We start from the raw sequence: 11146 nt of genomic DNA, 5'->3' as shown, positions 1-11146 counted from the left end.
GTCTTTGCTTTTCTTCACACGTTGCCTGAACTTGATGCTTTTGACCTTCTTGGCGTAGGTCTTTCTCACAAGTGAAAGCTAATATTTTATGGTCACTTGGACTTGCATTTTTCTTGTCAGTAAGAGGAATACAATTTTTGAAGTTGATAGGTCCTTCTGGAGAGTAGTAATGGATGCAAAAGTGGGAATTCACATTAATAATATATGTCCTGATCAGTTTCCAAGTGAATCTCTATGATCACCTACAGTGTTTTCAAAACCTTGGAGCTAGTATTTATAGATACAAAGAGAATTTGCTTTTGGTTTGAACTTGAAATTTGGATCCATGTTTCATATGGAGAACAAAGGCTAATCTGCTTTCACCTTTAGGAAAATTTGCTAGTCAAGTGATTATATAAGATGTTTATCTGAATATTGATGGGCATGGCATATAGCATAATGGCTATTATGCAGAAGAATTTCATACCTGAGGCTCTGAAGTCCCAAGTTCAATACCCTGTGCCACCATAAACCAGAACTGAGCATTGTGCTGATAAAATAGATAAAATAAACACCTGGATTTGAATATAGACCTACGATCAGACACAAATATTCTTTTTTGGTGTTTGTGAAAGTCACTGTCATCATTGTTATCAGTGAGTCCTGTCACGTTTGTGAGTCATAATCATTGCCTAGATAAATAGTTGCTGGGATTTGAAAAAAGAAACATGTTCCCTTTATCTGCAAGCTGCCAGTGCCTTTGTGCAAACTTATGTGCAGACCTCATATTAAAGGCTATCGAGGGGCAGGGAACTGGGGAAAAAAAAAAAAAGGCTATGGATCTGAAGATGTGAACGAAGAGGATATGGACATTTGGAGATAGAGAGCCAGAGGAGATAACACACCATTTCCACTGTGCACAGGAGGGCTGGCGGCCACTGGCCTTTGGAATTCAGAAATGAACATTGCCAGAAATTGTCTTTTGTTCTGAAATGTGGGCCCCAGCAAACTTCCTAATTTGAGGAATTAATAGCATTTAATGGTGACAATTAAAGAGAAGCAAGATCATTACTGTACCAACTATCTAGCTTATTTAAGATGCAAACAACATGAACTCCAAATTGACTTTTTCGCTCTACAAACATTAGCCCCTTTTACTTGTTAGCTTTTATGATATAAACCTTGCTGCATCATCCTATAAAAAAAGGAGCTTCCTGCTCAGGAAACCCAAGGTAATATCATCTAGCATTTTGGCATTTGCCCAAAGAATTAGTACCTCGGGAGGAAAAACAGAACATTACTAAGGATTAATAAAATTTTGAGTAAGCCTTCTCCTCCCTCTTCTCTCTGCTCCAGCTTTTATGTTTCAACCTCCAAATTATTTTACTTTTTTTTTTCCTGGTGTTGAATTATTAAAAGTGGTGTATTTTTCAGTATCTAGTTAGCAGATTGTTTATGATGGCTTCACATTTTTTTACCAATAGCTACAACTTTATATTTACATTTCTCTATTTTAGTATTGCCATGGTTTCAATTTCAAGCAGATCAGAAAGATCATAAATCTTCTAAAAATGCATTTTCTCCAGTCAAGTTGATTAAGCAGCTTTGCTGACTATGTCAGAAGCTACTTGTCAAACTTTTCTACCAGCCAATAGGAAACTCTTACAGAGTTTTTATTATTATTATTTGTTTTTGGTTGCCTCATGATTTGATATTTTGCAAATAAATTGTCCATGTCTGCATTTTTTGTTTATTTTTGTGACCAGTGTTATCACTCTTGTTCTGTGTCTGCATGACACTAAAGTGCCCATCAGACATTTTTCCTATTTTTTTCTATTTTCTTTTTTATATAATATATATTTAATATATATATTTTTAATAGAGGGTGAGGGAGGTAGGGAGACTAAAGAGAGGAAAGGAGAGAGAAAGAGAGAGAGAGAGAGAGAGAAGTAAAAACACTTGCAGTACTGCTCCACTGCTGGTGAAGCTTCTTTCCTGCAGGTGGGGGCTGGAAGATTGAACCAGAGCCGTCATACATCATAATGTGTACACACTACCTGGGAAGCTACCTCCTGCCCCTTTCCATGTCTGAATCCTATGACGAAGGATTTTGTGAGTTGCTGTCATATTGGAGTCACCTTAGACCTGTATTGGATAAGAAATTGGAGCCCCTGCCTCCTGTGATTTCACTGAAATGCCATAACTGGTACTGGATGGGAGCTAGAACTGAGCATGTAACATTTCCCATGACATAAAGCATTCTGTGTCAAGGCCATCAGATATAAAGCAAAGCCTATAAACATGCAACTCTCATGAGGTTGCCACATCCAGTTGTATGATTGTTTTCTAAACGGTAGCCCCTAGATTTAAGACCTCATGCAAAGTCAGCGGGAAATGGATTGAATAAACATGCTTGTGGAATCATTATTAAGGATTAGGTAACACGAAATCGTTGTTCTATTCTGTAGTTCCATTAAAATATCTTTTATGGTCATATCCTGAGGGTACTTTTTGGTTGCAAATTATTCAGAAAGTCAGTGATAGTTCCAAAATATTAAAAAGTCTACATATCTGTCTAAATATATCAACTAGTGTCCTTAGTTAACAATTGTCTCAGTTATTTCACCATTTCCTTTCACGCTAATAAGACTGGCAGATGCTTTTTCTTAATTTAATTTTACTAAGCCACACAGATACAATAGTCTGATTCCCATGCCTTTCAGTTAGTTGTTCAAGTGAAGTTCTTGGCTAAATCAAAACTATTAGACACTTCAGTTGCCATAAATAATGATTCATTGAGAAGAATGTGGACACAAACATAAAAAAATATGATATAAATGACAGTTTCAAACATATGTAGCTTCATTTCTGTTCAAATAGTCTGGATAGCCTGTTAAGATTCTCCAACTTCCTGTAATAGAGAGTGAAATGAACATTTTTCTATGAAATGTGTCCCTCTTGGTTATTTAATGTAGCAGAACAATAGCAAAATAAAATACCAGCAGAATATCTGATAATTTTTTATTGAGGGAACAGGGAAGTTAGAATGAAATGTAGGGCTCTTCAAGTTAACAGGAAAATACACTTAAGGTTTTCTGGCCCACCTCAAGCTCCTCTACCATTTATCAAAAAAAAATCTCTTCAATTTTCAAAAGCCCTCTAAAGACCTCCTGGGACTATAAACAAAGGCCATATTGTATCCTTGGCTGAAGCTTGTTAAGCGGCTCATGAATAATACTAAATGCATCCTCCCCATAAATCTCCTCCACGTAGGACTACAGCTCTGTGGCCACAAACTTCACAGCATCCATCACAAATTCAGAGACGGGGGTGGGGGGGGGTGGGGGGGGTGGGGGGGGTGGGGGGTGGGGGGGGTAGCAACATCCCTCCAAATAACAGCTTCCGCTTCTAACATCCCATTGATGTGGTTATCTCCAACATTTGAAGTCAGAAAAGAGAAAGGTTGACAATTAAAAAATATATATATATATATATATATATTTCCAATGCTTAGTGCAGTGAGTTAAAAATGCTTCTACTATTCTTTGGGCTGAGATTTCTGAGCAAACGACTGAAGGCGATGAATCACTGAATCTGCCATTTGCAATAACATTTCTCTCTGAGTAACTGGATGTGGCACACACGGTTTCTGAGGTTCTGAGGTTTTTTTTTTTGTTCTCTAACCTTAAAAAAGAAACTACAAATGGAGTTTTTAGATGTCTATGTAAATTGTCAACAAGTTGGAGGTGTTCCTTCTAACGCACAACCTATTTTTTGATAATCTATTTGTAGAAAAACGAAAGAAGACATGGCTGACAAAAAGACCTAGTGTACCCAGTGATGGTTCCTGTAGAGAGGAAGAGGAAATCTAGGAGAAATTACATGTTGCAAGTCGCTCTGTGATGAGTAGAGTTTAGTGGTAAATTCAGTGTCACTGAGAAGAGCATTAGTTTTTAGTGACATTACCTAAAGAAGCATGCCTTTTTCCATAAGGTACATTTGTTATGTAAAACTGCCTCAGCTCATCAGGACAGGGATTCCATTTACCATCTTACAATAGATTTGACTTCCTGGGTAAGTGTGGTCAACCCAGGACCCTTTGAGTGGGTCAAAGAAGTGAAAGAAAAAACAAAACGTGCTCATCTGCTAACTTGTGATTTAGAACTACTAGGGAAATTGTTCAAAATCTATGGCAATAATTCTAATATTTCAGCTATGTTGTTGTTCTTCTCAGGAACTGTGGGTGAAGCCAAATTTGCTATTTAGTCTTTCAGTACTTTCAAAGGAAATGCGACTTTCAGAATGTTTTGGTCTATATATTTCTTCAGAGCGAACAACGTAAATCAAGTTATGGCTATTTATTTAGACAGGTGCCCCAGTATGGTTCCATAGCCCCCATGTCCACTTGGTCGATTCCAAATTATATATTCCTCCATGAGGATAATTTCTGGAACCATCCATTCCACCCCGGTTCCATGGCTGCCAGTTCTTAGCAACATCGCCCCGCCAGATATTCGACGGGATGCGGCATCATCTAAGTTCATTTCCCACGTCTACACTCCACCGGACCTGCCAATATACGCGGATATCTTCGCCCACCCTGTTCAACGCTTGACATCTGGTCACCCAATCTGGTCCCCTACACCTACACTGAACTTCTCTGTTCCAGTCTCTTGGAAACTGAGTTGGCAGTCAGCTGAGGTAAAGAACAAACACCTCATCACAGACCCCTGCAAGCGTCAACCTGGCTTTGACTTAGCACGTTATGATTGGGCCTTCCTCCATCGCTATCGAACAGGCCATGGCCGGTGCGCCGCTATGTTCCATCGCTGGGGAGCCAGAGACGACCCGAACTGCCCCTGCAGCTACAGACAGACTATGACCCACATAGTCAACGACTGCCACCTCTCCAGATTCAAAGGAGGTCTCGAAACTTTACATCAGGCTCAACCTGATGCTGTTGACTGGCTACGGGAGAAGGGCAAACGCTAGAAGAAGAAATTTAGACAGGTGCATATCAGCCTACAGTTATTTGTGCCTATAAATTCTGCTCAGTTTTTCTAAAAGTCAGCCACTGCAGTTGTCCATTTGCCGCCAATCTGCAGGCCACTGCCAGTATTCTGTAATAAGACCATTCCATTTCTAATATTTAGCATATTCTCATCTTAATAGCTTAAAGTAACTACAGTGCTAATGTAGACCCAGTTATCAGATTAACAATTTGAGAGCTATTTTTCTTACTGACAAATGTTTCTAGACCTGGGGTCTTGGTGGTTTAGGTGAATTAAAGAACTTATTCAAACATTGGAATGTTTCCATTTGCTACTGTCATTTACTATGACAATTCATAAATGTTAGAAACAAATCCTGTCTATGTTGAATCACTGTATAGAGGGATAGTCTTCGTTTCAGAGGAAAAAAAAGTATATATATTTTAACAATTAACTTATTTTTATTGAAGAAATGTTGTTTTACAAGGTTGTTGTTATGAGGGTATAACTTCATTTCTCCCCCAAGCATGTCAGCATACTTCACCCAACACCAAAATACCAGAGCTGTAACACAGGACACCGGCCCCTAACTGCCTTAAACATTTTTTTTTAAATTTATTTTATAGACAGCCAGAAATTGAGAGGAAGAGGGAGATAAAGAGGGAGACAGAGAGACACCTGCAGCTCTGCTTCACTTGCAAAACTTTCCTTCTGCCAGTGGGGACTGGGTCCTTGCGCACTGTAATGTGTGCACTCAACCAGGTGTACCACCGTGAGCCCCCCCAACTGCCTTTTAACCTTCTCTGACTTCTTCCTTTAGAACTTTTTCATCTGCTAAAATCAGCTATGGGTTTGTTAATGCTTCATCCTATACAGTATCTTCTCTTACACTGATAGGCATTAATTAGTATATAATTTAAATTACAAAGCTAGCCTTTTTGCTCCTTTAAGAAATCTTGTTCAAGGAAAGTTTCCCAGGTTTATGTTCAAGGTCAATGAAGGTCATATTTTGCATCATTGGCCAAGTATGTCAAACCTGACGTGCAATGTCAGCTGCATTCCAAATGAAAAGAATATTCTGTTGATACAGCTGTAGCCGGATATGCTTTTCTTCCTACAGAATAAATGGTTTCTTGATTGAAAATATCCAAACTGTGAGAGAGAATCTCTCCAACACATTTGAGCTGTATGCTTACAGCACACATTAAATACACACATTAAATACCAGCAAAAATCATGAAATACCTGAGCACTGAATTTGTCTCTTGAATACTCTGTGTGTCTTTATGTACTTCTGCACTAGTCTTCATTCCGTTGTCTGAAAGTGGTGGATGTCACAGTTTGCTAATTTGACAGTGCTTATTTCCCACTAATAAAAGTGAATCATTGATACTTAGATGATATTCTTGTCTTATAGCTGGGGATGACATGTTGTTTTCTTCTTCAGAAGTTTTGGTAGAAAATAAGTGTTTGGGGAGTCGATAATGCAATGGGTTAAGCGCATGTGGTGCGAAGCGCAAGGACCTGGTAACAACCCAGGTTGGAGTCTCCAGAAACGCACCTGCAGGGGAGTCGCTTCACAGGTGGTGAAGCACGTCTGCAGGTGTCTGTCTTTCTCTCCCCCTCTCTGTCTTCCCCTCCTCTCTCCATTTCTCTCTGTCCTATCCAACAACAGCAACATCAATAACAACAATAATAATAACACCAGCAACAATAAAAAAACAAGGGCAACATAATGGAAAATAAATAAATATAAAAAAACTTTTTAAAAAAAGAAATAAAGTGTTTGGGGGCTGGTGAGACAGCATAATGCTCATGCAAAGGACTGTCATGCCTGAGGCTCTGAGGTCTCAGATTTAGTCCCTTGTATCACAATAAACCAGAGCTGAGCAGCACTCTGGTCTCTCTCATGAAAAATAAATAAATATGATATTTTTAAGCAAGAAAATATAGTCTTCTCTGAAGACCATCCAGTTATTGCCAGTTATTGTAGAAGTTGTCACTAAGTAGTAGTATAAAGACTGTCATAGAAAGAGCAGATGAAGGAATATGCATCTATTTCAATTATGGACACACAAAAATTTCATACAGTTCTTTAAAAATATAAACTATGACTCTTTTGAATTTCTCTAACTATTTTCAAATGAAAAAAATCATTCTTAGTCCGTTGGCTATAAAGTACAAACACAGGCACTGGCTGAATTTGGGTAGTGCATTCAAGTTGATAATATCTTATCCAGAGAATTGTTTGGGCAGATAATTACTCCATAATTCAGTGTCATCTATTTTGATTTTGGCATAAGGTTTCATGCATCTAGTAAATATGTTTTTTACATTTTTTTTATGTTTAACATCAGAAGGTAATATATTCTTTGGGGATGGGGCAGAAAAAATGCAGGAAGCAACAAGAGGTGAGAAGACGTAAGCATTTGGCTTTTTGGATCTTTGCTCTAGTGAATATTCTGTTCATATCCTCCCCACTTACGAATGGGGTCATTTGTTCTTTTGTTGCTGAGTTTGGTGAGATCTTTACATATTTTGGTTATTAGCCTTTTGTCAAATGTATGGCATATAAAGATCTTCCATTCTGTAAGGGGTCTCTTTGGGTAGTAATTTCTTTTGCTGTGCAGAAGCTTTCCTATAGATTTACTTTTTAAAAAATATTTATTTTATTTATTTATTCCCTTTTGTTGCCCTTGTTGTTTTATTGTTGTAGTTATTACTGTTGTTGTCGTTGTTGGATAGGACAGAGAGAAATGGAGAGAGGAGGGGAAGACAGAGAGGAGGAGAGAAAGATAGACACCTGCAGACCTGCTTCACCACCTGTGAAGCGACTCCCCTGCAGGTGGGGAGCCGGGGTTCGAACCGGGATCCTTATGCCGGTCCTTGTGCTTTGCGCCACCTGCACTTAACCCGCTGCGCTACAGCCCGACTCCCTACTTTTGTTTTTTATCTTCCTTGCAACTGGGCTTGTGTCATTAAAGATGCCTATAAAACTTAGATGGAAAAAAAGTATGCCAATATTTTCTTCTAAGTATTTTATAGTTTCTGGTCTAACATACAAGTCCTTTAGAGTTTAGTTTTTGTGTGTGGTGAAATGTAATAGTTCAGTTTCATTCTTCTGCACATTTCAACACAATTTCCCAACATGATTTGTTGAATAGACTTTTCTTTCTCCATTTAATCATTTGCCCCCTTGTAAAAAAAAAAAATTAGATGTTCACAGGTATTATTTCTGAGCTTTCAATTCTATTTCATATTATTTCTGAGCTTTCAATTCTATTTCACTGGTCAGTGTTTCTATTCCTGTTCTGGTACCAGGCAGTTTTGATTACAATGGCCCTGTAATATAGTTTAAGATCTGGAAGTGTGATGCCATCAGTTCTGTTCTTTATTCTCAAAATTGTTTTAGCAATTCTGAGCATTTTATGGTTTCAGATAAATGTTTATAGCTTTTTTTCTATTCTCTTAAAACTATTGGTGAGAATTTGATGGCGATTGCATTAAATTCATATATGGCTCTGAGTAGGATAGTTATTTTGATAATGTTAATTTTTCCAATCTGTGAACATGCGATATCTTGCTTCTTTTTTGTTTCTTTTTCTAGTTTCTTGAATAGTGACTTCTAATTTTCAGTAAACAAGTCTTTTGGTTCTTTTGTTAGGTTTATTCCTAGATATTTTATTGTTTTGCTGACATTGTGAGTGAGGTTGACTTCTCGATTTCTTCTTCTTTTGTCTTAGTGTTTGCATGAAGAAATGCCACTGACTTTTGTGTATTAATATTGTGGCCTGATACCATACTATATTGCTTAATAATTTTCAGAAATTTCCTGTTAGATTCTCTAGGTTTATTTTTTAAATGTATACAACCATATCATTTGCAAACAATGACAGTTTAACTTCTTCTTTTCCAATCTGTATCCCTTTAATTCTTTTCTCTTGTTCTGAAATTCAAAGGGGGAGGAGGTGAATGATTAATGTCACTTTGACATGAGGCATATATCATTGTTTGCTAACAAGGAAAGCTAAGAATATATAATGTGGTTTTAGTATATCTATGGTGTTTTAGCAACTTCAATGCCTTGGGATTCAGTGTCCAAGTCTCTTTCAGTGATTGTATTTTGTGTACAAATCACAGTTTTGGCATCTTTTCTTTTCCTTTTCTTTTTAGTGCTGGGTTGTCATGCATGCTGAATTCAACAACTTCTGGATTGACTTTTAAAAAATATCTATTTATTCCTTTTTGTTGTCCTTTTTATTGTTGTAGTTATTATTGTCGTTGTTATCGATGTCATCGTTGTTATTGGATAAAACAGAGAGAAATGGAGACAGGAAGGGAAGACAGAAAGGAGAGAAAGATAGACACCTGCAGACCTGCTTCACCACTTGTGAAGCAACTCCCTTGCAGGTAGGGAGCCAGGGGCTCGAACCCAGATACTTAAGCAGGTCCTTGCACTTTGCTCCATGTGCGCTTAACCTGCTGCACTACTGCCCGACTCCCTGACTTTTTTATTTAGATAGAGAGATACCACAGTACTAGGGTTTTCCCCAGTACCAGGACAGTGTCATGTAGTGTCAGCACTTAAATCTGGGTGTTTGGGTGTTTGAATTGTAAGGCATATGCCTTACCAGGTGAGTGCTTCCTTTCTCCCTCTCCCTCTCCCTCTCCCTCTGCCTCTCTCTCTCCTTTTCCCTGTCTCTGGCCCCATTTTAGCTTTACCAGAGGCAGTACATGCAGCGACAAATATTGACAGCTTGACGTAGACCTTGGCAAGCATCACATACTTCTAGGGCAGCTTTGTCATCCTCCAACAGTTTTGCCAACAGATCATGAATCTGTGTTCAAATATAGACAAACATGCATCAAGTGCCAGTTGAGTTAAGGCATGAGAGACAGTCTTAGAGATTTTCACAAATAAATGATTTGAGCTTTTGAAGGAGAAGTTTGAACTACCGGAAATGAGGTGGTATGTCTAGTCACAGCCACAGTCTGCATTTTGTATCTTCGTATGATCTTCTGTTGTAACTTCTGGCAGTTAGAACCCTGAGAACAGCTTACACTTTGAAAAAAATCCTATTCGTTTATTTGTGATACGAGATCTACTAATGAAAGCAGAATAATTCAGATTTAAAATAAGGGTATTATGGCTGAAAAAATGCATGAGCATGTGAGATTCAAAAGGTTCTCTGCTTAGGAAAATAATCATAATCAGTCCATCAGTTTTCCAAATGTAAACATAGCGTTTACCACAACTTATAAAAACACCCCAAGTTTTCCCATCATTCAGACCTTAGGACCTAACTCTGCTAGTGCCAAAGGCAAAAGCGCAGGGACCAGTGGCTTGGGGATGGGCGTCTCCTAAAGGTTTGCTGGTTTTGATGAAAATTAGTGTGAGATGATGCACAGATGAAAGAGCAAACGGTTTTTATTTGCTTGATGAAAGCAGTGAGTTCTGAAATTATGCACAGCAGGTGCAGATGGAAGACAGTGCACCAATTTCAAAAAGATACCTCACATAGTTTATGTGGAAACAATGTTTTTATCCTTTCACCACACAGCTTTTTTTTTTTTTTTTTGGAGTCGGGGGGGCTAAGCCCAGAGTGAACATATTGAGCTAAATAGGATCTCATTTTTATGTAGGGGAAGGTGAGTAGGGAAAAATAAAAGATAGAATAAGTCATACTGTCTTGCTGAGCCCCTACTATGCAACAGGCTCTGTGCTGTAGCAGGTCTCTGACCCCCCTCAGTTGGAAAAGATATAATTGTCTAGTGAGAGTCACTTCTAGACAACATTGCAAAGCAAGAGAATATTCTCTCCATCTAATTCTTTGCTCTCCTGAGACTTTTTTTTTTTTTTTTTTTTTTACCAGAGCAGTCCTCAGCTCTGGCTTATGGTGGTGCTGGGGACTGAACCTGGGACTTTGGAGCCTTAGGCATGAGAGCCGAGAGCCTGTTTGCATAACCATTATGCTGTCTACCCTCCACTGAGACTGTTTTCTTTCACTCCCCAGAAACATGGATGGAATTCACCTAATTGAACTTTAATATCTCCTATACAATTGTAGGAGGAGTTTTATGATTATAATTTCTCTTAGAGATGCATAGTACACCTCAAGATATGAAAATTTAAGTCTTCAGAACTCAGTGGTGGCATAAAACAGTAAAAATGTGTG

Source organism: Erinaceus europaeus, chromosome 9 (genome assembly GCF_950295315.1).
Source record: "Erinaceus europaeus chromosome 9, mEriEur2.1, whole genome shotgun sequence".
Classification (NCBI taxonomy): domain Eukaryota; kingdom Metazoa; phylum Chordata; class Mammalia; order Eulipotyphla; family Erinaceidae; genus Erinaceus; species Erinaceus europaeus.
The sequence above is the reverse complement of the archived record's forward strand: the minus strand, read 5'-3'. Positions refer to the sequence as shown.